The 23084-nt window shown below is 44.0% G+C and overlaps 1 pseudogene; it reads right to left on the minus strand.

The window, feature by feature from the left end:
- Positions 1 to 225: 225 nt before the first annotated feature.
- The window catches only part of LOC101584146, a 24664-nt pseudogene continuing 1805 nt past the window's right edge, over positions 226 to 23084 (minus strand).

Raw genomic sequence — 23084 nt, forward strand, 5'->3', positions numbered from 1 at the left:
GCAGGCTGAAATCTGACTGCAAAACCCATGTGTAGTTCCTAGTTCTAATGAGACACAGTCATTTTGAAGCACAACAATCTGATTGGCTGGCTACAGTGGAGGACCACAGCAGTCTATCAGCCTCACCCGTACATACCAAGAGGTCTGTGTGAGCCTTCCAGTTATACCCTGCTAGCAGTACTGCCCTGTGCAAAGGGGCTGCTAGGTTATGCGAAATGTGGTTCCCTAGGAGAAGCAAGGCGTTCCCCAGACCCACACAACTAGGCAGGAGAGTGAGCGAACCGAAGCTTTTAGTGCTGAAAATGGTTTTACTTCTTCACTTTCTCTTTTTTCTTTCTTGGACTCCCTATCTTTTTATGCTTTGGGAGGCTTTGATGATTTTGTCTTTTTCTTGATCACTGCATCAGTCCGTGTAGCATCTTGGTTTTTCTCCCCAGACTGGAAGCCATCTTTGTGTAGCTCTTCGTTGCACTCAGAATCCAGCCTGGAGCCTGTACTGGGTCTTAAGAGTCTCCATTACCTGAAGCGAGTGTGGGTGAGGTGGGCCTCCTTGTATGCTCTTGTGAAGGCCACTTTTACTTTAGGATCTAGTCTGGAAAATGCACTGGGTTCACCACCCCTTTGATAGTCTTAAAGTTGTCTTTCATCAAATAGTTTGTGTCCACAAGGACAGCCACAGCCTGAACTCCTGCCCCTCACCAAGGGCCGCACAGTGCTTCTCTTATGTGCAAGGGGCAGTCCAAGTTCACAGTCCTTTTGTGGGTAAGTGCTAAGCCTCATGCAGCATTATGTCCTGCATGATCCGGTTATACATGTGAACAAGTGCTTCCCCAGCCCACTCAGGAAGGTGGGAAACTGGGTCATGTACCCCTCATCAACTCTCCTGGAAGAACGCTGGCAAAAATGGCCTGTGTGGGCCAAAGATTCCAATTCTTCCTGCTGCAGATCTGGCTGTCCACCAGGTCACCATCACAGATGCTAACCTTGAGAGCATCAAGTGCTTTTTTATATCACCCCCTGCAGCAATAGGCTTTATATGGAGGTAGTTCTAGACAAAGAGGGTTGCAATTGAATAGTTGTGAACAAGGAGATCAGATTTGTCCATCAGCAACATATGAGCCATCTCTCCAGCTGCACTTTCCAGGCAAAATCAAAAGATTTTCTGGACACAAATCAGCTTGGCCTGGTCATATGTCAGTGCCTTCCTTGGTGCACACCACATACTCAGATTGGGTAAAACCTGTCTGATATATAAAACCAGGGATTGAACTCAGACCCTTGCGCTTGCCAGGGAAGCGCTTATTCTACTGAGCCATCTCCCTGGCCCCTGTCTGATATCTTGATTGGCTCACAAAATTATTTCATTCATAGCTGGAGGGGAAATCTTTAAACCCTCTTTAAATGCAGTAGGCATCATAGCACCCTTAATCTGTTCAACTGGAGGTCTTTGAAAATGAAGATTGAAACAAAGGCTCAGTGGACTAAGTGCTTGCTTAGGTAAGCGCAGGGGTCAGGGTTCGATCCCTGGCTCCACATGCTGCTCTGGCCCTGCCTCCATGTGTGCTGAGCTGACGATGGAGTCCGGGAGCGGTGGCGTGTGCCTGTGATCCCAGCACTTGGGAGGCAGAAATCAGGAGGATCACTGCTAATGTAGGCTATGTAGTGAGACCCTGCATGCACAAAAAAGAAAGAAAGAAAGAAAGAAAGAAAGAAAGAAAGAAAGAAAGAAAGAAAGAAGAAAAACTAAAAAAAAAAAAAAAAGATGAACCAAAGAACGAAACTTGGGATGATTTCTATCATTGCACAGGCAAATAATGGGAATGTTAGTATAACTTATCAGGCCAATTAGTTCCTGAACCCCTCCCCTGTGCTCGCCATGCTGTCTGCTTCATCCATGATAAGAACGTGTTTGGAGCTTACCGAGGGCACCGCTCCACTTAAATAGAAGCCTTTGATGCTAGTATCCTTCAGTGGCTCAGCAGCAGTCGTCTTCAAGCTGTTCTTACTTGTATATCACTTGCATTCAGTTCCACATATCTGTGTCCCAATTCCTGACACAAGAGCAGCTATAGTAGTCTTGCCAATATCTGGAGGGCCCAAGAGAAGCCTGCTTTATTCAGCTCAGTCTTTATTTTATTTATTTATTTATTTTGGCGGAACTGGGGATTGAACTCACTCAAACCCTATGCTTACCAGAGAAGCACTTACTCCACTGAGCCATCTCCCTGGCAGAAGCCAACTTTATAACTAGAGCCATCGTTCTTGCAGGCAAATTTACCAAGCTTTGCCTGCTTTTTCTCATCCAGAGAAACTTTGTGCTAGCTTCAGAATCAGCAAAGCAATTTATTGGCACAGCTCAGGTCACCTTGCTGTCCAGTTCTGGTGTTGAGTGAGGTCGGCTTGTATTTATCCACCCAGAGCAAACTGCTCCTGCTCCTGTGGCTAGCCAACTCCCCAGGCCTGCTGTCACCATTGGTTTCCTTGGCCACCTCCTCCTGGAAGTCCAGGCCCCTAGGAAACACATTTGCTACCTCTGTTTCCTTTTTTTTTTTATTGTCTTTGTAGAGCCATCTTTCAGGAGCTGCTTGCTCTTTTTTGATCCTGATTCCTTCTTTTTTTTTTTTTGTTTTTTTTTTTTTTTTTTTTTTGTGTGTATGGCCAGCTCAGCCCACGGGGGGGGGGGGGGGGGGGGGGGGGGGGGGGGCTGGCTGGCATGTGGTGCTGGGGGGTTGAACTGTGGTCTCTGTGCTTTGCTTAGCTTAGCTTGTTCTAAGTAGGTGCTTTAGACCACTGAGCCATCTCACCAGCCCCCTGATTCCTTCTTGTTTGGACTACTTTTTCTTTTTCCTTGGTTGCTCTTTGGGGGGTGTTCTCTCCAATTTGGACTTTCCTTTCTCCATCTCTTCAACTATTATTTTATACTAAGACTTCTTGCCTGGCATAGTTCAAATCAGATTCAACAGGACATCCTCATCAATAATTTTTGTCCCCGTGGCTGCGGCCTTGTCACTCTTGGACTGTCCGCTGTCACAACCCCATGACTAGGTAGTCTGTTTTCTTACTAACATTTCCTGTTACCTTGCTCCCATAAGGTTCAGTTAGAGACTTGTCTTCGTATGGCTCAATGGACTCCCACACTCCTGTGATCACATACATACTGCCTTCCAAGCCCAGAGTTTCAGAGTGTCATGAGGGGTGTTTTGGAGGTGCCCCGCCTGCCCCTGCCTCTGCCCCGCCCCTGCCCCTGCCCTTCCCACCAGGTCCCTGCCCCTGCCCTTCCCCACTCCTCCTGCAGCCCCGCCCCTGCCTTCTGTTCCCCTCTCTGTCCCCCCCTGCCCTGCCCTGCCCTTTCGTGCCCCGCCCCGCTGGGCTTTCCTCCCCGGTGCTGGCTCCGCAATCTTGGCTGTACCTGCAGCCACCGCTAGAGGCCACAGGCGGAGGACTCGCTGCGCCTCTAGTCTGGCAGTGCTCTCTCTGCAGGACTCCGCTCAGCCGAGTCCCAGTTTTCCCTCAGCGTCGTTCACCTTTCCTGCAGTGTAAACGTCTTGCTCAAACCCTGCCAAAGCCAGGAAGTCCGCGGCTGCTCCTGACTCCACTGCAGCCCCGTGCACACCACGGGATGCGCTCCCTTCTGGCGGTAGGGGCACAGCTCTGTTTCTTCTGGCCCCAAACCCACGCTGAGGGCCCGGCTTCGTCTTCTGCCTCACTGACGGTCCTCCTGACCTCACGCTCGCTGCAGTGCTTGGCCAGCTTGCCCTGCCCAGAGGCTTAGCAGCCCTGCTACTCTTGTCTGTGCAGTGTCACGGAGCCTGTCAATACAGCAGCTCTAGGGAGGCCAAGGCAGGAGGATATGACGGTCCAGCCTATACTGTATTATCTCTATCTCAAAAGACAAGCAAAAACAAAACAAAATGTAACCCGTTGGGGGCCTGGCCCTAGCTCAGGCCTTTAAGTGGCTGCTTCCACAAAGCTCTCAGCCTCAGGTTGCTGGAGTTCGAACCTCACAACTCTCCCGCTGGCCAAAAGTGCCCTGAAGGCATTCAAGGAACCAAAAAAAAAAAAAAAAAAAAAAAAAATGTAACCCGCACAAGAGCAGATGCACTGGCTGCCTTGTTTACTTCCAGAGCCCCAGTATCTACAATACAAATGAGGACGCCAGTGGGGCGAGCTGGTTCATGCCCGTGATCCCAGCATTCAGGAGGCTGAGGCAGGAGGATCACCCTGAGTTCAAGTTCAGCCTGGGCTACACAGTGAGCTCCAGGCCAGCCAGAACTGCATAGCGAGACCCTGTGTCAAAAAGACCCCTCTCCCCCCAAAAAAAGTATTTATCACTTGGAAAAGTGAACAAAGGAACGCTGTGTATCCTATCCAGCCATCACTGTGGCAGGAACCTGCATGTGGCTACTGTAAATTGCTCTGAAGCTCCGAGTGGCATCTGAGCCCTCCAGTGTGGCTCATGACAGCACCCTCTCAGCTCTGGCCTGCCTTGCAGAAGGTGCCGCTGTAGAATACGCACTAGTTCCACAGTTTGCCACAGCCAACTTTCTGGCCCCCACTCTCTGGGGCCAGCACGGTCGCCAGGTCTTGCTGTCTCTCCCTGGAGCTGGAGACTGGGACAAATACCTGAAAGATAAGAGGGGGCCCAGGTGAGTCACCACAGAGGTGCTTTGCTGGGTGATTTGGACAGCAAAGTCACAGCGTGGGTACGGCGTGGCCGAACTGTAACCAACCATACGATTCCAAGCTTAGCTGCTGAGCTAACACTGATCCACGGAAAGCAGGTTGTGTTGCAAGGGTGCCTGGCTGACCTCATCCACCTGCTCATCTACGGCTCCTAAAACAAGACCATTCGGGGAAGGGAGGACAGGTATTCTGGTCCTACCAGGCATCTGGTGCATGCCCGGGCTTCGTGGGCTGGGGGACTCCAGTGCCTATGTAATCTCCAGCTTCCATGCATCCTTACGGAAGTGCATGAGTCTGGCCACCCAAGCTGTATCCGCAGGCCTCTTGTTTTCAAGCCTGTCCCCGTCTGACTGCCTGTTAATTCCTTACCCAACTTGGCTGCCTATAATACTGGGATTATCATACTGGCAAGGTGCTGGTGTTCATGTATGCGCACACACGCACACACATGCGCGCACACAGGCACACACACACACGCTTCTCCTCAGTCTCCTTGCTCAGAGTTTACCTGGAACTCTCTGACTTCCTCCACTGATGTGCACAGCAGCCTGACACTGAAAAAGAGTTGCTTTTCTCCCATTGCAGAGACGAAGTGCCTGACATCCAAAGTTAACGGGGGCAAGGTTTCTTTAGGTCACAGTTAGTGGACGTTACAGTCCATACTCAGCTGGCTGCAAGGCAGGGTGGTGGCACATGACAGAAGGGCAACTGTTCAAAGCTTCAGAAGATGGCAGAAGCAACAAGGAAGGCGACTTGCTGTTTCTTCTGTCCAGGCTACCTGCCCGAGGGCGGTGCAGTGCTCACACCCTTAATCCCGGCATTGGACATGTATCAAGCACAAACTCCAGACTCTGCCACCGCTGAAAATCCCAGCCCCCACAACTGCGTGTGCAAGCCTCGGGGGGACATCTACACACAAGCCGTGACACCCACCTACCAAGAACAAGGTACTCCCTCTGCTAAGCACCAGACACCAAAGAAGTCCACACCAAGATGTTTGATGTACAGGATGAGGGCCCTCCTCAGATACTTAAATCAAGTCTAGACAGCACTTCCCTTTCTTGGATGGTGCATATGGTTCAAAATTTGAATTACAAAATGATGGAATCCTGTGCTATAAGAATATCAATAAATGTGTACTAAGTATTTACACCTTGAAATAATGTAAATTTCCTGGTTTAAAAATTCAGGGGGGCTGGAGAGATGGCTCAGTGGTCTAAAGCACCTACTTGAAACAAGCTTGGCAAAGCACAAGGACCGCGGTTCAATCCTCCAGCACCACATGCCAGCCAGCCCCGCCCCCTGGTGGGCTGAGCTGGCCACACACACACAATAAATAAATGTAATAAATAAAAATAAATAAATATTTAAAAAAAAATTCAGGGGCTGGGTTGGGGATATACCTCAGTGGCATAAGGTCTCAAGTTCGATCCCTGGTACAAAAAAAAAAAAAAAATCAGGGGCTGAGGGTATAACTCAGCAGCACAGTCCCTACCTGGCAACCTCAAGCCTCTTTGTTTGATTCCTGGTACCTAAAACAAAACCTTCATTATGAGGCCTAATGTGGATCCCCAGCACCACATGCCGCACTGGCCCTACCCCCTGGTTATGCAGAACTGGTCACAGCATCTGGGTGTGCTGTCGCAAGCCTGTAATCCCAGCAATGGGGAGACTGAAAACAGGAGGCGGAAAACAGGAGGCTCACTACAAGTCTGAGCTGCCCGGTGAGACCCTGTAACAACCAAGTACATTTTAAAAAAATAGAGGCCTGGTGTGGTGGCACACACCTATAATCCCAGCACTTGGGAGGCCAAGGCAAGAGGATTACAGTGAGTTTGAGGCTAGACTGAACTACACAGTAAGACCCTGTCTCAAAAAAAAAGAAAGAAAAAAAAAATCATTAAGGAACTAGGGATGTAGCTCCATGATATTGAGCTTGATTAGGATGTTTGAGGCTCAGTATATCTCTTTACACACACATAGGAAGTTCCTTGATTTCACAAATGAGCTGGTTTCATTGTAAATATTGTTATTATTTCAGCTGCTACAATGAAGTTGCTTTGCCACAGTCCTTTGTCCAAATTAATCTTGAAAAGCATGCAGTTTGAATGTGAGATTTTCAAAGTCTCATTTACAGTAATTGGCCCTGAGCTGGGGAGATAGCTCAGCAGTCTAAGTGCCTGCCTGGCAAGCTCAAGGACCTGAGTTCCGTCCCCAGCTCCACATGCCACTCTGGCCCCAAAACCGGGTGTGGTGGCGCATGCCTGCAAGCCCAGCACTGGGGAGGCTGAGATAGGAGGACCACTGTGAGTCTGAACAGCTAGTGAGACCCTTCATCAAATAAATAAAATTTTAAAAATAAAATAAGAAAGTGAATAGTCCTGTCACATTTCAGAGGGTAGATTTTTGTCTAGGGTTCACACGAAAAACCCTATATAAATCAAAGAATTATAGATAGAAGTTTATAAGGAGAAATAAAAATCACTGCCTTGGAAAGGGAAGAGAAATGGGGAAGCAAAATCATTTCATTGGGAAAAGGAGAAAAAGTAAGCAGATGGAAAGCTGCCTTGTCTGTGTGAGTTGGGGAGCCCAGCGCTGAAACTTGGGGGTCTCATCTTTGGCACCTTACCTCATATGGGGTGAGGGCTCTTCCCCTGGAGAGTGGGTGTCACTTGACTAGCTATTCTGGGCTCTGAGAGCCCTGTTTGGCCACTGGCCCTTCCACTGCCTTCATGGTGTTTTGGATGAGCAGGTCTGTCCAGGTACTTATCTTGCAGGTTTCGTAGCTGAGTTGCATTCAAGGCAGAGTTAGTAAAAAGGATATGTGTGCACTATTAATATGGTAAGAGAATAATATGGTAAGTGCATATTTTATGTACGCAGGGAGTTTTTATCACAGAACCCTGCTGGTTTCTCGAGCTTAATTGGTGGGAGGGAAGGGGCAATTGTGTGGTGGGCCGAGGCGAGGGGGCCTCCCGGTCGGTCAGGGATGAGGAGAGCGGAGAGCGGGTGTCCTCATCAGCGTCACGGTTGTCTTGTTTTCGCAGCACTCTCTAGGAGGGCCCTAACCCTTGATTTGCCAGAAACCTCATGGAGGCCCTTTAACTTTCCCTTACTGTTCCTCAACTTTCTCTATAGTCCTGTATCCAAAAATTTTAGGGGCAGGGGAGATAGCTCAGTGGAATAAGCACTTCCCTGGCAAGCGCAAGGGTCTGAGTTCAGTCCCCGGTTCTGCAAAAAAAATAAATAAAAAAGAATGCATAAAAAAAATTTTATTAAAGAAATTATTCTTGCATCTGGACTGTGAGTCCCTGCACCCCAGGAGCCCAGCTCTTATCTTTGAATCTCCCTTCTCCCACTTGTATACTCCTGGAAAACATGGAACTTTTGTAAAGTTCGCGAACCTGGTTGCATGTGGAATCTCTCAGGGTAATAGTTCGTTTAACACTGAGGTCTGCCTCCCTGACATAAGGAAGAAGTGACCTGCGGGAGAATTAGGAAGCCAAGAACTGTGCCCCACCAGACCCTGTTTCTGGCAGTGTTCTCGTACCCATCAGTAGGCAGGAATTCATGGAGTACCACTTACATGCCCTGCTGGTGCCAAAGCACAGAGGGCAGGAAAGAAGAAAGACCCCCCAGTCACTGGCTTGAGGAGTGTGTATTCAGGGCCACAGTCCGCAAGCTGAAGCTCAGGGGTGTCAGGGCTGTGCAGCGTCTTAGTTACTTTCTTGTTGCTGAGACAAAATACACAACTCCCAAAGTGAAAGGAGGAAACGTTTGTTTCAGCTTACGGTTTGTGGAGGTTTCAGTCCAGAGCCAGCTGGATTCAAGGCAGGGTGGCAAGGCAGAGGGGCACTGCCCAGGGGGCAACGACGGGCAGAATTCTTGATTTCCTCACTCTCCTTTACGTTTATTTTATCATGAGGAGAAATAGTCCATGGCACTGCAGACCAAAAGCCGCCCACACTAGCTCTCCTTTCCCTTTTATCCTAGTCAGGATACAAACCCACTGCCTGGTGCGACCCACACCCAGGAAGGGTCTTCCCATCATCCACAACCAAAATTATGCTAAACCAATCTGTCAGGTTCAGTGGGTCACAGCTATAAGCCAGTCCTGTAGGAGGTTGGCACAAGAGGATTGCAAATTCCAGCCTAAGCTGGGCAACTAAATAAAAGTCTATCTCAGTTTTTTTTTTTTTTAACTTCAAAAGGGCTGGGGGATTGCACAACAGAACCAGCAGGCCCAGGAAAGCAGTTCAGGGACTGCCACCTTCCAGATTTGGCAAAATAGGACTTCTTACAACAATGGCAGAGTGGTGAACAGCAGAGAAAGCCTCTCCAAGATATGGTGTACAGACATGAACACAGCAATGTGAGGAGGACAGAGGTGGGTCCCCACAACTAATGAAGGATCTGAAGTGAGAACTGAAGCCCACAAGAAGGAATAGAGACACTTCAGTAAAGGAGGTGGCAAGAGGCACTTTCTCCTGGTGCCTGGACTCACTGAGTGGGAGGGATGGCTGGCAACTGCAGATACACAGTGACTGCTGATGACCCCAGAGGCTTTCATGGAGAAGCAGTAGTGGAGCAGAGCAGTGGATACAGCAGACTGCAGTTTCTGGTGAGTCATCCCATTTGGACACCCCAGAGGAGAGGGCCACTGGCTGGGCGCCATCTTGGCAAGAGACACCTGAGATCAGGACCCAGAGAGACTGCCAGCTACACCTCATGGCACCCAGCTAAGTTCAGGCAAAGAGGGGGAGTGGGTAGGGGTGATTCCAGCCTTGCAGCTGGAGCCCAGCCTGCGCTTCAGTGGGAGTAGGGGTGACAGCTTGCTTGCATACCCTCTGCCCCACTGTGGAGCTGCTGTGGGCCTGATGGGATTTGTGAGGGCAGGTCTGGACTCTGCCAGCCAATGCTGCCTCCCAGTGGCAGCACAGACACACTCTGAGGTGGACTTTTTTCTTTTCTTTCTTCTTCATCTCTCGTTTATGTTTACATTTTGGTTTATTCATCTTTTCCTCATTGTTTATTCTTGTTTCTATGCAAGTGTGAACATGGGCCAGGGAGATGGCTCAGTGGAATAAGCACTTCTCTGGCAAGTGCAAGGGCCTGAGTTCAATCCCTGGTTCCACCAAAACAAACAGACAAAGTGTGATCATGGTTCCTAGTTTGTTATTCTGTTCTGTCCCAGTCTAATTTTTATTTCTTCCTTCTTTCTTTCCCTCCTGTCTTCTGCACCAAACTTCTTTCCCAAAGTTTGCATGAGATTCTAATCTTTTTTTCTTTTATTTCTGTATTCTCCCAGCTCATTTTAAATTTCCTTCTCTGAGGATAAGATTACTATATTGAGGGCTTATTTACTGTACACAATTTTCTCATTCATTTTAGATTTTGTTACATAACCACAAATATAGTTCACATGGTTAAAGGTTGAAAATTAATAGTTGCTTATCATTTTTTAGGCTTTTTGTTGCTGTTGTTATTGCTGATTGCACTGCTCTAGCCAAAGTGACATAACTGTTCTAACCAGTTGTTCTTCCTAATGTAATAATATTGAGGTTGCCTAAAGGTTATAAAAAATACTATAGGTAGGCTGGGGAGATAGCTCAGTGGCATAAATGCCTGTCTAGCAAGTGCAAGGTCCTAAGTTTGATCCCTGGTACCACCAAAACAAACAAACAAACAAATATACTATAGACCAGTGCCAAAGAACCAGAGGCTGGGCCAAGTGGGCAGCAACTGCTCATCCTCAATATAGTGAAGAGGGGGCCGGGGAGATGGCTCAGTGGAATAAGTGCTTCCCTGGCAAGCTCAAGGGCCTGAGTTCAATCCCTGGTTCTGTTAAAAAAAAAAAAAAAAAAAAAAAAAAGAGAGAGAGAGAGAGAGACAATATAGTGAAGAGGTGGGATCTTGCAACAAACTCAAAAGCCAGAAGCCAGCTATACCCAGAAGGTAATTCTGAGTAGTCATTTCCTAAAGGTTCTAAATACTAGCAATAAAGCTACTTAATATATGCCATTTGTAAGTATCAATCCAAGATTTAAACTTAACACTTGGGGGCCTGCCCCTTCGCTCAGTTCTTTAAGTGGCTGCTTCAACAAAGCAGTCAGGCTCAGGTTGCTGTGGTTTGATCCCCACAACTCCAGGCAGCCAAACTTGCCCTGAAGGCATTCGGAGCAAAAAAAAAAAAAGACACTTAAACAAGATGAAACCCAAGACGTCCAGCTTACCAAAGGCAAACCTAGAGGGCAGTGAGACGCAACAATCCAGAAGCCATCCACCTGTACTGTCTGAAGTGGAAACAGTGAAAGTTATAAAGCAAATGAATGAGGCTATAGAAAAAAATCAACTGAGCCCTAGTCCTGCCCCCCAGCTCCCTGCCTGGAATTTGCTGATACCCGCTACTGCTCTTCACCCTGAAGACTGTTGGCAGCCTGAGCGTCACCCCCTCCCCAGTCTTCCAGCTGGAATTTGCTGAGTTGTCTGCCCCTTCCCTCCTCTGAAGACCACCAAGAGGTCCTGAGTGCCACAGCGACCTCCCTTGTGGAGCACCACCCTGCACCAACCCAGCATCAAGAGGGCCTTGCACATCGTCAGCCAGCACTCACCATCACCAGATCTTTCTGCAGCTGCAGCTTGTGCACTCTCCTTAATGGGGCAGAAACCACACTGAACACCACACAGCAAGAGCTTTGGTGAGCCTCCCCTCACCTCCCACAGTTTGGGGAGCCTTGCTGACCTGCACCCAGTCCATATACCATCACTGGGAAAAAAAAAAATGCAAAGGGAAGCAACAAAAGGCAATCTCACACCTCTAGCCCACCCTAAACAAGTCCAGGAGACAAAGTCATAGAACTTGGAAGTCACACCTGAAATTCCTGAGATGATAGCAACTGAAGTAAAGAAACAACTCCATCAGGCTATGGAAGAATCAGATCACAAGTAATCTCTTAGTTAAAAAAGGAAACGACAACAATCATGAAAGAATAGCTTGATACAATCCAAGGAAGACACAGATAAAAAGATAGAAGATGACAGGAAAAGGATGGAAACATTGAACGAATAATACAAGAAAGAACTACAATGCATGAGACAGATTCAAACAGACATCCAGGACATTGAGAATTCCATTGAAAGCTGGCAAAATCACTTCAATAAAAGAGAGGATACCAGATAGCTCAGCAGATTAAAGTGCCTGCTTAGGCAGCTGTAGGGGCCAAGATTTGATCCCCGGCCTGCTGTGCCGGCCCCGCCCCCAGGGTGCACTGAGATGGGAAATGAGACTGGGCAAGGTGGCACACACCTGTAATCCCAGTGCTTGGGAGGCTGAAAAACAGGAAGGATCACTACCCAGTTTGATCTGTGTAGTGAGACCCTATAAACCCTGTACTAAATACACTTTAAAAAGAGAGGGGATAGAATTTCAAACCTTAAAGATAGCATTGCAGCTAGGGAAAATGAAAAAAAAAAAATTAAAAATAACGAGAGGGCCATAGAAATAGCTCAGTGCAAAAAGTGCTTGCCTGGCAAGCACAAGGTCCTGAGTTCAATTCCTGGTACCACAAAAAATAAAAAATAAAAAAATTTTTTAAAGATAATGAGAAACCAGGAAATAATAATACAATAAGTGCAAGATGATGCAAAGAAAAATAATATAAGACTGATAGGTATCAATTAAACAGCTAGGGATAATACAAAACATGTAAAAAGTGTTTGCAGAAGTGATAGCAAAAATCTCCAAAGTATGGAGAAAAAAAATCTGAAAAACAGTTAAACAAAGCACATAAAACTCCAGCTAGCCATGATCAAAATAAATTGTCACCCAGGCACATAAATAATCAAGATCCTGGGCTAAGGAGATAACTCAGTAGAATAAGCACTTGCCTGGCAAGTGCGGGGTCCTGAGTTCAATCCCCAGTACCACCAAAAAAAAAAAAAAAAAAAAAAAAAAAAAAAGAAAGAAAGAAATTGAGAAGAACAGAATGTTAAAAGCTGCTAGTGAACAAACAAACAAACAAAAAACCCACAACCCACATCACCTATAATGGAAAACTCACCAGAATCACAGCAGATTCCTCAACACAGACCATCAAATCAAGAATAGAATGGAGGGCTGGCCTGATAGCTCAGCAGACCAAAGCACCTGCTTAGGCAGAGTGCAGCTGCCGAGGTCCCACATGCTATGCTGGCCACACCCTAGGGTACACTGAGATGGGGATTGAGACTGGATATGGTGGCACACACCTGTAATTCCAGCACTTGGGAGGCTGAAAACAGGAGAATCACTGAGTCAGGTCTACATAGTGAGACCCTGTACACCCTGTCCTAAATACAAAATACAAAACCAAAAAAAAAAACAAAAAACAGTATGGAGTGAGATATTTGAGGTCCTGAAAGAAAACAACTTTTAACCAAGATTGATGTATCCTGCAAAATTATCAAATTTAATGGAGAGGTTAGATACTTCCATAACAAAAAACAAATAAAGAAATTTATGACTACAAAGACTATTGATATATTTTAGAAAGAGACAAAGATGGCCACAAATTCAACAACAACCAAGTAGAGCAAGCAATTAAGGAAAGGGGAAAAGTAGGGATCTCACACTAGGAAAAGGACAGGACAGAGATAAGCCAATATATAGGTTATCACTATCAAAGAAAATGGCCTCAGTTTACCAATCAAAAAAAGCAGACGTGAAGATTGGATAAAGAAACAAAATCCAAAACTATGTTGCATACAACAAACATATTTAACTCAAAAAGAAATTAATAGACTGAATGTCACAGGACGGAAAACAATACTCCATGTAACTGGAACCCAGAAAAAAGCAGGAGTAGCTATTCTGGTTGCTGACAATTTAAACTTCAAACCAAGTGTGACTAAAAGAGATAAAGAAGGTTACTACAGGCTGGCCAAACAGCTCAACAGATTAAAGCACCTGCAGGGGCTGGAGGTTCAATCCCTCGGCCGGCCCTGCCAGCCCCAGGGCATGCTGAGATGGCAGTTGAGACTGGGTGTGATAGCACAGACCTGTAATCCCAGCTCTTGGGAGGCTGTAAACATGTGGATCACTATGAGTCTGATCTAGTAGTGAGACCCTGAACACCCTGTAGATCCTTCCCTAAAATAAATAAATAAATAAATAAATAAATAGTCATTACATACTTGTTAGGGGAAAACTGCAAGAGGAAAAGATAGCAGTTATAAGTATATATAATATATATGCACCACACCCAATGTAGAAACACTCAACTAGATAAAACAAATCTTTTTTTTTTTTTTCTCTCTCTGAATGCCTTCAGGGCAGGTTTGGCTGGCTTGAGTTGTGGGGATCGAACCACAGCAACCTGAGCCTGACTGCTTTGTTGAAGCAGCCCCTTAAAGAACTGAGCTAAGGGGCAGGCCCCCGACAAATCTTAACAGACATGAAAAATCTAATGAGCAATAACATAATTGTACTGGGGGACGTTAACAGCCAATTGACACAAGGAGATAGATCAACCATGCAAAAAAATGAGCAAAGAAATAACAGAACTAAACCAAACTCATGAAGAAATGGACTTAGTAAACCTTTACAGAAGGCTCCACTCGACAGCATCAGAATACATATTTTTCTCAGCTACACATGGGATGTTCTCCAAAATAGATGAGATGCTAACACGTAGAACATGCTTAAGAAAATACAAAGGAATTGAAAATATCTCATGCATATTATTTGACCATAGTGCAGTGCATTTGGAAATTATTGACAAAAGAAATAGCAAAGACTATATACACACATGAAAAGTAAATAATACCCTCCTGAACAATCAATGGGTCACAGATGAAATTAATGGAGAAATTAAACAACATTTACAATATAATGAAAATGCAGATAGAACTTATTAGAACCTGTGGGATGCAGTGAAAGCTGTCTTAAGAGGAAAATTTACAGCAATAAATTCTCACATCAGGAAAACAGAATAAGCTGAAATGAACAATCTTAGGCTGCATCCCAAACTCCTAGAAAAAGAAGAGCAAGTCAAATCCAAAGCCCAAAGAAGGAAATTATAAAGATCAGAGCAGAAATAAATGCAATGGAGATGAAGGAACAATACAAAGAATCAATGAGTCAAAAGTTGTTTTTTTGAAAAAATAAAGTTGATAAACACCTAGCCAACATCATTTAAAAAAGAAAGAAAAAATTCAAATTCATGCAATGAGGAAAAGGGTGAAATCACAACAGACCCTATAGACATTCAGAAGATTATCAATACCTATTTCCAAAATCTTTATTCTCACAGAATGGAAAATACAGAAGAAATGAAAAGATTCCTAGATACATATGAACTACCAAAGCTGAATCAAAAAGATATAAAAGGACTGGGGAGATAGCTCAGTGGAATAAGTGCTTGCCTAGCAGGTGCAAGGTCCTGAGTTTGATCCCTGGTACCCCCAAAAAAAAAAAAAAAAAAAAGATATAAAAATTCTGAAAACCCAATATCAGTCAGTGAAATTGAAAATGCAATAATAATAATAATAATAATAATATTTTTAAAAATCTGCCAACAAAGAAAAGCCCAGGCCCTGGCGGATGCATTGCTGAATTCTACAAGAAATTTAGGGGCTGGCCAGGTAGCTCAGCGGACTAAAGCCTCTGATTAAGCAGAGCACAGTGACTGGGATTCAATCCTCAGCATGCTGTGCTGGCCCCAACCCCGAGGAGCACTGAGACAGAGATTTGAGACTGAGTGTGGTGGCATGTGCCTGTAATCCCAGTGCTTGGGAGGCTGAAAACAGGAGAAACACTATGAATCCAATCTACGTAGTAAGAACCTGTACACCTTTTTCTAAATTCATAAAAAAAGAAAAAGAAACATTGCCAAATAGCTGATGGTATAGTGGATTAATGGGGGGAAAAAAAGAAAGAAATTTAGGGATGACCTAATTGCAACCCTTCTCAAAATCTTCAGTGAAATTGAAAGGGAAGAAATTCTCACAAACTCATTCAGGGAGGCAAGAATTATTGTGATACTAAAACAAGAGAAAGACCCTACCAAAAAAGGGTATTATAAGCCAATCTCCCTAATGACTATAGATGCCAAAATCTTCAATAAAATATAAGCAAAAAGAATGCAGCAAATCATCAAGAATATTCTACATCACAACTAAGTGGGATTCATCCCAGGAAGTCAAGGATGGTGTAATATATGCAAAACCATAAATGTAATACATCACATCAACAAAGCCAGGGGCTGGGGAGATGGCTCAGTAGCATAAGCGCTTCCATGGCAAGCGCAAGGGCCTGAGTTCAATCTCCGGTTCTGAAAAAAAAAAAAAAAAAATCAACACAGGCAAACCAAAATCACATGATCATCTCAATAGATGCAGAAAAAAACTTTTGAAAAAGTCCAACAGTCACTCATGATAAAAACACTACAGAAAATCAGAATAGATGGTCTTTATCTCAATTTGATAAAAGCCACCTACAACAAACCAACAGCCACAATTATACTTAGTAGACAAAAATTGAAAGTCTTTTCTTCAAAATCAGGAACAGGACAAGGATGCCCATTGTCACCACTCCTGTTCAATATAGTTCTGGAAACTTTATTATTTATTTATTTATATTTTAGAGAAAGCTCTACAGGGTGTTCAGGGTCTCACTACTAGTTCAGACTTGTAGTAATCCACCTGTTTACAGCCTCCCAAGAGCTGGGACTTTTTTTTTTTTCTGGAACCGGGGATTGAACTCAGACCCTTGTGCTTGCCAGACAAACACTTATTCTAGCCATCTCCCCGGCCCCAAGACCTGGGATTATAGGTGTGCACCACCATGCCCAGTCTCAGTTGCTGCCTTAGCATGCCCCAGGGGTGGGGCTGGCACCACAGGCCTGGGGATCAAACCCCCGTCCCTATGCCTGCTTGCAGGTGCTTTAATCTGCTGAGCTATTTGGCCAGCCCTTGGAAACCTTAGCCAGAGTAATTAGGCAACAGAAAGAAGGCTGGCCTGATAGATCAGTGGACTAAAGTGCCTGCTATCCCCAGCATGCTGTGTGGCCCCACCCCCAGGGAGCACTGAGATGGTGATTGAGGCTGGGTGTGGTGACAGCGCGCCTGTAACTTGAGAGGCTGAAAACAGGACAATCACTACAAGTCCGATCTATGTAGTGAGACCCTGTAGACCCTGTAGACCCTGTCCTAAATACAGAGAAAACTGAAATGAAAGAAATAAAGGGAATAATGATTGGAAAAGAAGTGAAATTATCATTATTTGAAGATGACATGGTACTGTACATAGAAGATCCCAAAGAAAACAGAAGGCCAGGGAGATGGCTCAGTGCAATAAGCACTTCCCTGGCAAGTGCAAGGGCCTGAGTTCAATCCTCAGTACCACAAAAAAAAAAAAAAAAAGAAAGAAAGAAAGAAAGAAAGAAAGAAAGAAAGAAAGAAAGAAAGAGAAAAAAGAAAGAAAACAGAAAGATATCCTTTGCTCCTGGATAGAAATGAATAAAGATTCAATGTAATCTCCATTTTAAAAAAAATGTAATCTCAATTAAAATACCATTAGACTCCCTCACGGATCTAGAAAAAACACTCCTAAAGTTAATCTGGAATCAAGAGACCTAGAATAGCAAAATCAATCTTGAGGAACAGAGGAAAGGCAGGAGACATCACAATCCCTGACTTAAAATTATACAGCAAAGCTACTATGATAAAATCAGCATGGTAGGGCTGGCCAAATAGCTAACCAGCTTAAAGTGCCTGAAAGCAGGCACAGGGGCCAACAGTTCAATCCCCAGGCCTGCCATGTCAGCCCCGCCCCTTGGGGGGCACTAAGACTGGGCATGGTGGTGCACACCTGTAATCCCAACTCTTGGGAGGCTGTGAACAGGTAGATCACTATGAGTCCGATCTAGTAGTGAAACCCTGAACACCTATACCCCCTTCCCTAAAATAAAATTTTAAAAAATCAACATGATACTGGCATAAAAACAAACCAGAGGATCAATGGAGCAGATTAAAAGATATAGACACAACTATAAGCACACTCAGCCACCTTATCTTTGACAAAGGGGCCAAACATGTTCATTGGAAGAAAGATAGCCTCTTTAATAAATAATGCTGGAAATACTGGCTTTCCACATGTTGAAGGCTTAAAATAGGCCCATCCTTATCACTATGCACAACACCAAACTCAAAATGGAACAAATATTTAAATATCAAAACTGAAATACCAAATATTCTAGAAGAGAAAGTAGGTAGAAACCGTAAGGACATAGGAGTATATAAAGAGTACTTGAACAGAAATCAAACTGCATGGGAAATACTTCAAAGAATCAACAATTGGGATCTCATCTTTTTAAAAAAATCTTTATAGGATTTATTTGCAGATTAGAAGTTGACATATGCTTCTCCCACTAAGGGACAGAAGAGAAGATGTTGGATATAAAAACCATGGCTCTACATCACAGGTTGAAATTTTGTCAGTGCTCATTCCCTCCACTTGCAGGGAACCTCGTAGTTTCTGAAGTGTTTCATAGGCTGGCCTGCAGCTTGCATTGCCTTCTATCTGCTGCAGGTTTCCAGTGCCATAATCCATATATATATATTCTGAGCCCCAGATTTAGCTTTTATTGGCTCTTTTTTTTTTTTTTTTTTTTTTTTGCGGAACTGGGGATTGAACTCAGGTCCTTGCGCTTGCCAGGGAAGCGCTTATTCCACTGAGCCATGTCCCCAGCCCCGAAAATGGCAGAAGTGGTTTTTTTTTGTTTTTTTTTTTTTTTTTTTGCGCCAAATGCCTTCAAGGCATGACTGGCTGTCTTGTGTTGTGGGGATCAAACCACAGCAACCTGAGCCTGACTGCTTTGTTGAAGCAGCCACTTAAAGAACTGAGCTAAGAGGCAGGCCCCCTTCATTGGCTTTTCATTAAGCGCTATGGTGGAGAAGTTGGCTCTTTTATTGGAAGCAACAGGCTCAGCCATTGTCTCTTTGAATTACTTAACTTTCATGATGTGATCTTGTGGTAGAACAAATTGTCCACATAATTCCAGAATACAATAATGGGTCAGGTACTGAGTATATATCCCATATTAGTCCGCTTTTTATTGTTGGGACAAAATACTGGACACAATGCAACCCATGGTGAAAATAAAGACACTAAATTATATTTTCAATTATTGGGGAGTCAAGGAGCTCTAAGTTCAGCCATGAAGATGGCTTCCTGGAACAAAGAGGGAATCTCATCTTTTTGAAAAATTTTTGTACATCAAAAGAAATCACCAGGGCTGGGGAGATAGCTCAGTAGAATAAGTGCTTGCCTGGCAAGCACAAGGGCCTGAGTTCAATCCACAGTTCCATAAAAAAAAAAAAGAAAGAAAGAAAGGAAATCACCAACAGAGTAAAAAGAAACCCCACAGCATGGGAAACAATTAGAGCAGACTGTCTTTCAGACAAAGAGCTCCTGTCTAGAATATATAAAGAATTTTTTAAAAACTCAAGCCTCCAAAATTCAAAGACACAATCCAAAAATGGGCATCTGAGATGAATATATACCTCACAAATGGAGTGATATAAATGGCAAATAACCATATGAAAAAATGTTCAACATTATTGGTCATTCAAGAGATGCAAATTAAAAGAACACTGAGATTCCCATCTTATGCCAGTAAGAATGGCTATCAAGAAGTCAACCAATAACAAATGCTGGAAAGGCTGTGGGGAAAAGGAGTCCCTCTCCACTGTCCATGGGAATGCATACAACCATTATGGGAATCAGTATGGAGATTCCTCACAAAGCTAGGATTGGGGCTCCCATTCAAGCCAGCTATTCCCCTCTTGGGTATTTTTCCAAAAGATCTGAAATCATCATACCACAGTGATATATGCAGTGTAAATTGTCATAGCTAAATATTGGAAATAACCCAAATGCCCATAAACTGAAGAATGGATAAAAGTGATATGGTGTTTTTATACAATGGAGTATTATTCAGCTATAAAAGAGATAAATTCAAGGCTTTTGTGGATAAATGTAGGCAGCTAGTAAGTGCATTGGTAAGTGAAATAAATCAGATCCACACATGAAAACATTGTATTATCTCACTAGTGTGAGAACCTGAAAGAGTAATGAAAATCTAAAAAGTACAACAGATACTGTGAAAGGGAAAGAAATTGTTCAATGGGAAGGAAAAACTGGAATGAGGAAAAGGACAAATGAAAGAAGGCAAAACATACATATATGTGGAATACTTTGGATAATTATATTGTCCATTTCTACTGGTCTTTTTTTTTTTTTAATGTATTTAGTACAGGGTCTCATTACACAATTGGGACTCATAGTGGTCCTCCTTTTATCTTTTTTCTTTTCTTTTGCGGAACCAGGGATTGAACTCAGACCCTTGCGCTTGCCAGGGGTGCTCCTTTTATCAGCCTCCCAAGCCTTGGGATTACAGGCGTAAGCCACCATACCTAGTCTCAATCCTGTCTCAGCATGCCCTGGAGGCAGGACCAGCATGGCACACCTGGGATGAAACCCAGTTTGTCTGCCTAAGCAGGTGCTTTAAATCTTTTGGGCTATCTGGCTGGCCCTTTTATTGGTCTTTTGAAAGGAGCAGTTAATGCTTAAATTTATTTTTTAAATATATTTAGTACAGGGTCTACAGAGTCTCACTATATAGATGGGATTTGTAGTGAGTCTCCTGTTTTCAGCTTCCCATGAGCTGGGATTACAGGTGTGTGTCTCAATCTCTGTCTCAGGGTGCCCCAGGGATGGGGCTAGCACAGCATACTAGGGATTGAACCCCAGCCTCTGTGCTCTGCATAAGCAGGTGCTTTAATCCACTGAGCTATCTGGCTGGCCCTTTAAATATTTTTTTTCCTTGTTTTGAATTTCTTATAACTTCTTTGTTATTGCTTTGTTTCATTTTTTTTAAATGACTCTTACATGTTTATATGTTTATATCTAATAATCTGAACAACTAACTTCAGGATAGTATCATGTAATACAGCAACAATTGTTGAATTCTGTCTCAGTTATTCTTCTCTCATTGCTTGGACAAATTACCCAACACCCAAAATTAAGGAAGAAAAGGTTTACTTAGCTCACAGTTAGTGGAGTTGTCAGCCCATACTGGGCTGGCTCCAAGGGAGACTGGCACATGGCAGAGGGCAGCAGTTCATGGAGGTGGAAAACAGAAAACAGCAAGAGCAAAAGCGAGGAGTAGCAGCAGTGAAATGGCCACAGAGAGCAAGTCTGTCTGCCTTATGTTCATTCAGGCTAACCGCCCCAGGCTGGATTTAACACTTACACCCATAATCCCAGCATTGGATCAAGAATCAGTCACATCTTTTCCTCGGCGCTGCTGCCCATGGAGGTGGCAGCCATCTCCCACTTGGCACCACGGTGGCCCTAAGACCCCTCCTGAAGCCCAAGATCATCAAAAAGAGGACCAAGAGGTTCATCTGGCACCAGTCAGACCAATATGTCAAAATTAAGCACAACTGGAGGAAACCCAGAGGCATTGACAACAGGGTGCGGAGGAGGTTCAAGGGCCAGATCCTGATGCCCAACATAGGTTATGGAAGTAGCAGAAAGACAAAGCACACGCTGCCCAGAGGCTGCTGGAAGTTCCTGGTGCACAATGTTAAGGAGCTGGAGGTGCTGCTGGTGTGCAACAAGTCTTACTGTGCAGAGACGGCCCTCAGTGTCTCCTCTAAGAACCGCAAGGCCATCATGGAAAGAGCAGCCCAGCTAGCCACCTGGGTCACCAATCCCAATGCCAGGCTGTGCAGCAAAGAAAACAAGTAGACAGCCTGTGTGCATGTTTATTTGTGCTTCAGTAAAACCACAAAAGCTGAAAAAAAAGAATCAATCACAAACTCCAGAGGCCCCCCCATGACTGCATGAGGCTTTAGGGGAACAGCTAGACACAAACCATATGACTTTGTTTAGTGAAATCTTTTGTTGTTGTTGTTGTTGTTGTTGTTTAGTGAAATCTTGTATCATTTCTAATGGTTTCTTTTTCTATCACTATTTGTATTTTTTTTTTAAATGTATTTGGTACAGGGTCACATTACATACCTCAGACTTGGAGTGATCCTCCTGTTTCCAGCCTCCCCAGTGCTGGGATTACAGGCAGGCACCACTACACCTGGCAGTGACTCAGGAGGCCCGTGGGTGAGGCTGGCACGGCATGTGGTGCCAGGGATTGGATCCCTGCAGTTGCCTAAACAGGCGCTTAGTCTGCTGAGCTATCTCGCAAGCCCTGTATTCTTTAAAAAGAATAATAATTTATTAAAAATTGAAAAAATCAACTTACCACTATATACAGTAGCACACACCTGTAAGCCCAGCACTCAGGAGGCTGTGAGTTCAAGGCCAGGCTGAACTATACAGTGGGACCTTGTCTATATAAATGAAAAAATAGGATAAAAATCACAACAGATCCTGCAGAAATCCAGAATATCATGTACATCTACTTTGAGAATTTGCATTCTCATAGGATGGAAAATGCAGAAGAAACAGACACAGTCTTAGATATATGTGAATTACTAACACTGAACAAGAAAATATAAAAATTCTAAATAAACTAATATCAATCCTCAAAATCAAAGGGTTTTTTGTTTTTTTTAAATTAAAGTTTTAATTAAAATTTAAAACCTACCAAAAAAAAAAAAATCTACCAACAAAGAAAAACCCAGGCCCTGATGGATTTACTCCTGAATCCCACAAGAAATTTAGAGATACAATACCATTACTTCTCAAACTCTTTAATGAAATGAAAAAGGTAGTAATACTCCCAAACTCATTTCTGGAAGCAAGCGTTACCCTGATACCAAAGCCAGAGAAGGACCTAACCAAAAAGAATGACACGCCAATCTACCTAATGAACACAGATGCAAAAATCCTCCGTAAGATATTGGCAATTAAAATTCAACAAATCATTAGGAATATCATACACTATGACCAAGTGGGATTCATCCCAGGGATGTAGGGATGGTTCAACATATGCAAATCAATAAATGTAATTCACCATATTGACAGAGCCTAGGACAAAGACAATTGGATTATCTCAATAGATGCAGAAAAAATATTTGACAGAGTCTCACAGGCATTCATGTTAAAATCCTACAGAAAATTGGAATAGATAGCCTTTGCCTCAATCTGCTAAAAGCCATCAGCAACAAGCCAGTAGCCAACATCATACTAATAGGACAAAAACTGAAAAAACCAGAAGCGAGACAAGGATGTCCATTGTCACCACTCCTATTCAATACAGTTCTGGAAACTTTAACCAGAGCAATTAGATAAGAGAAAGAAATAAAAGGAATGACAATAAGAAAGGAAGAATTTAAATTATTATTTGCCGATGACATGACACTCTACATGGAAGACCCACAAAACTCCACCAAAAGTC

Source organism: Octodon degus, unplaced genomic scaffold (genome assembly GCF_000260255.1).
Source record: "Octodon degus isolate 3935 unplaced genomic scaffold, OctDeg1.0 scaffold00046, whole genome shotgun sequence".
NCBI lineage: Eukaryota > Metazoa > Chordata > Mammalia > Rodentia > Octodontidae > Octodon > Octodon degus.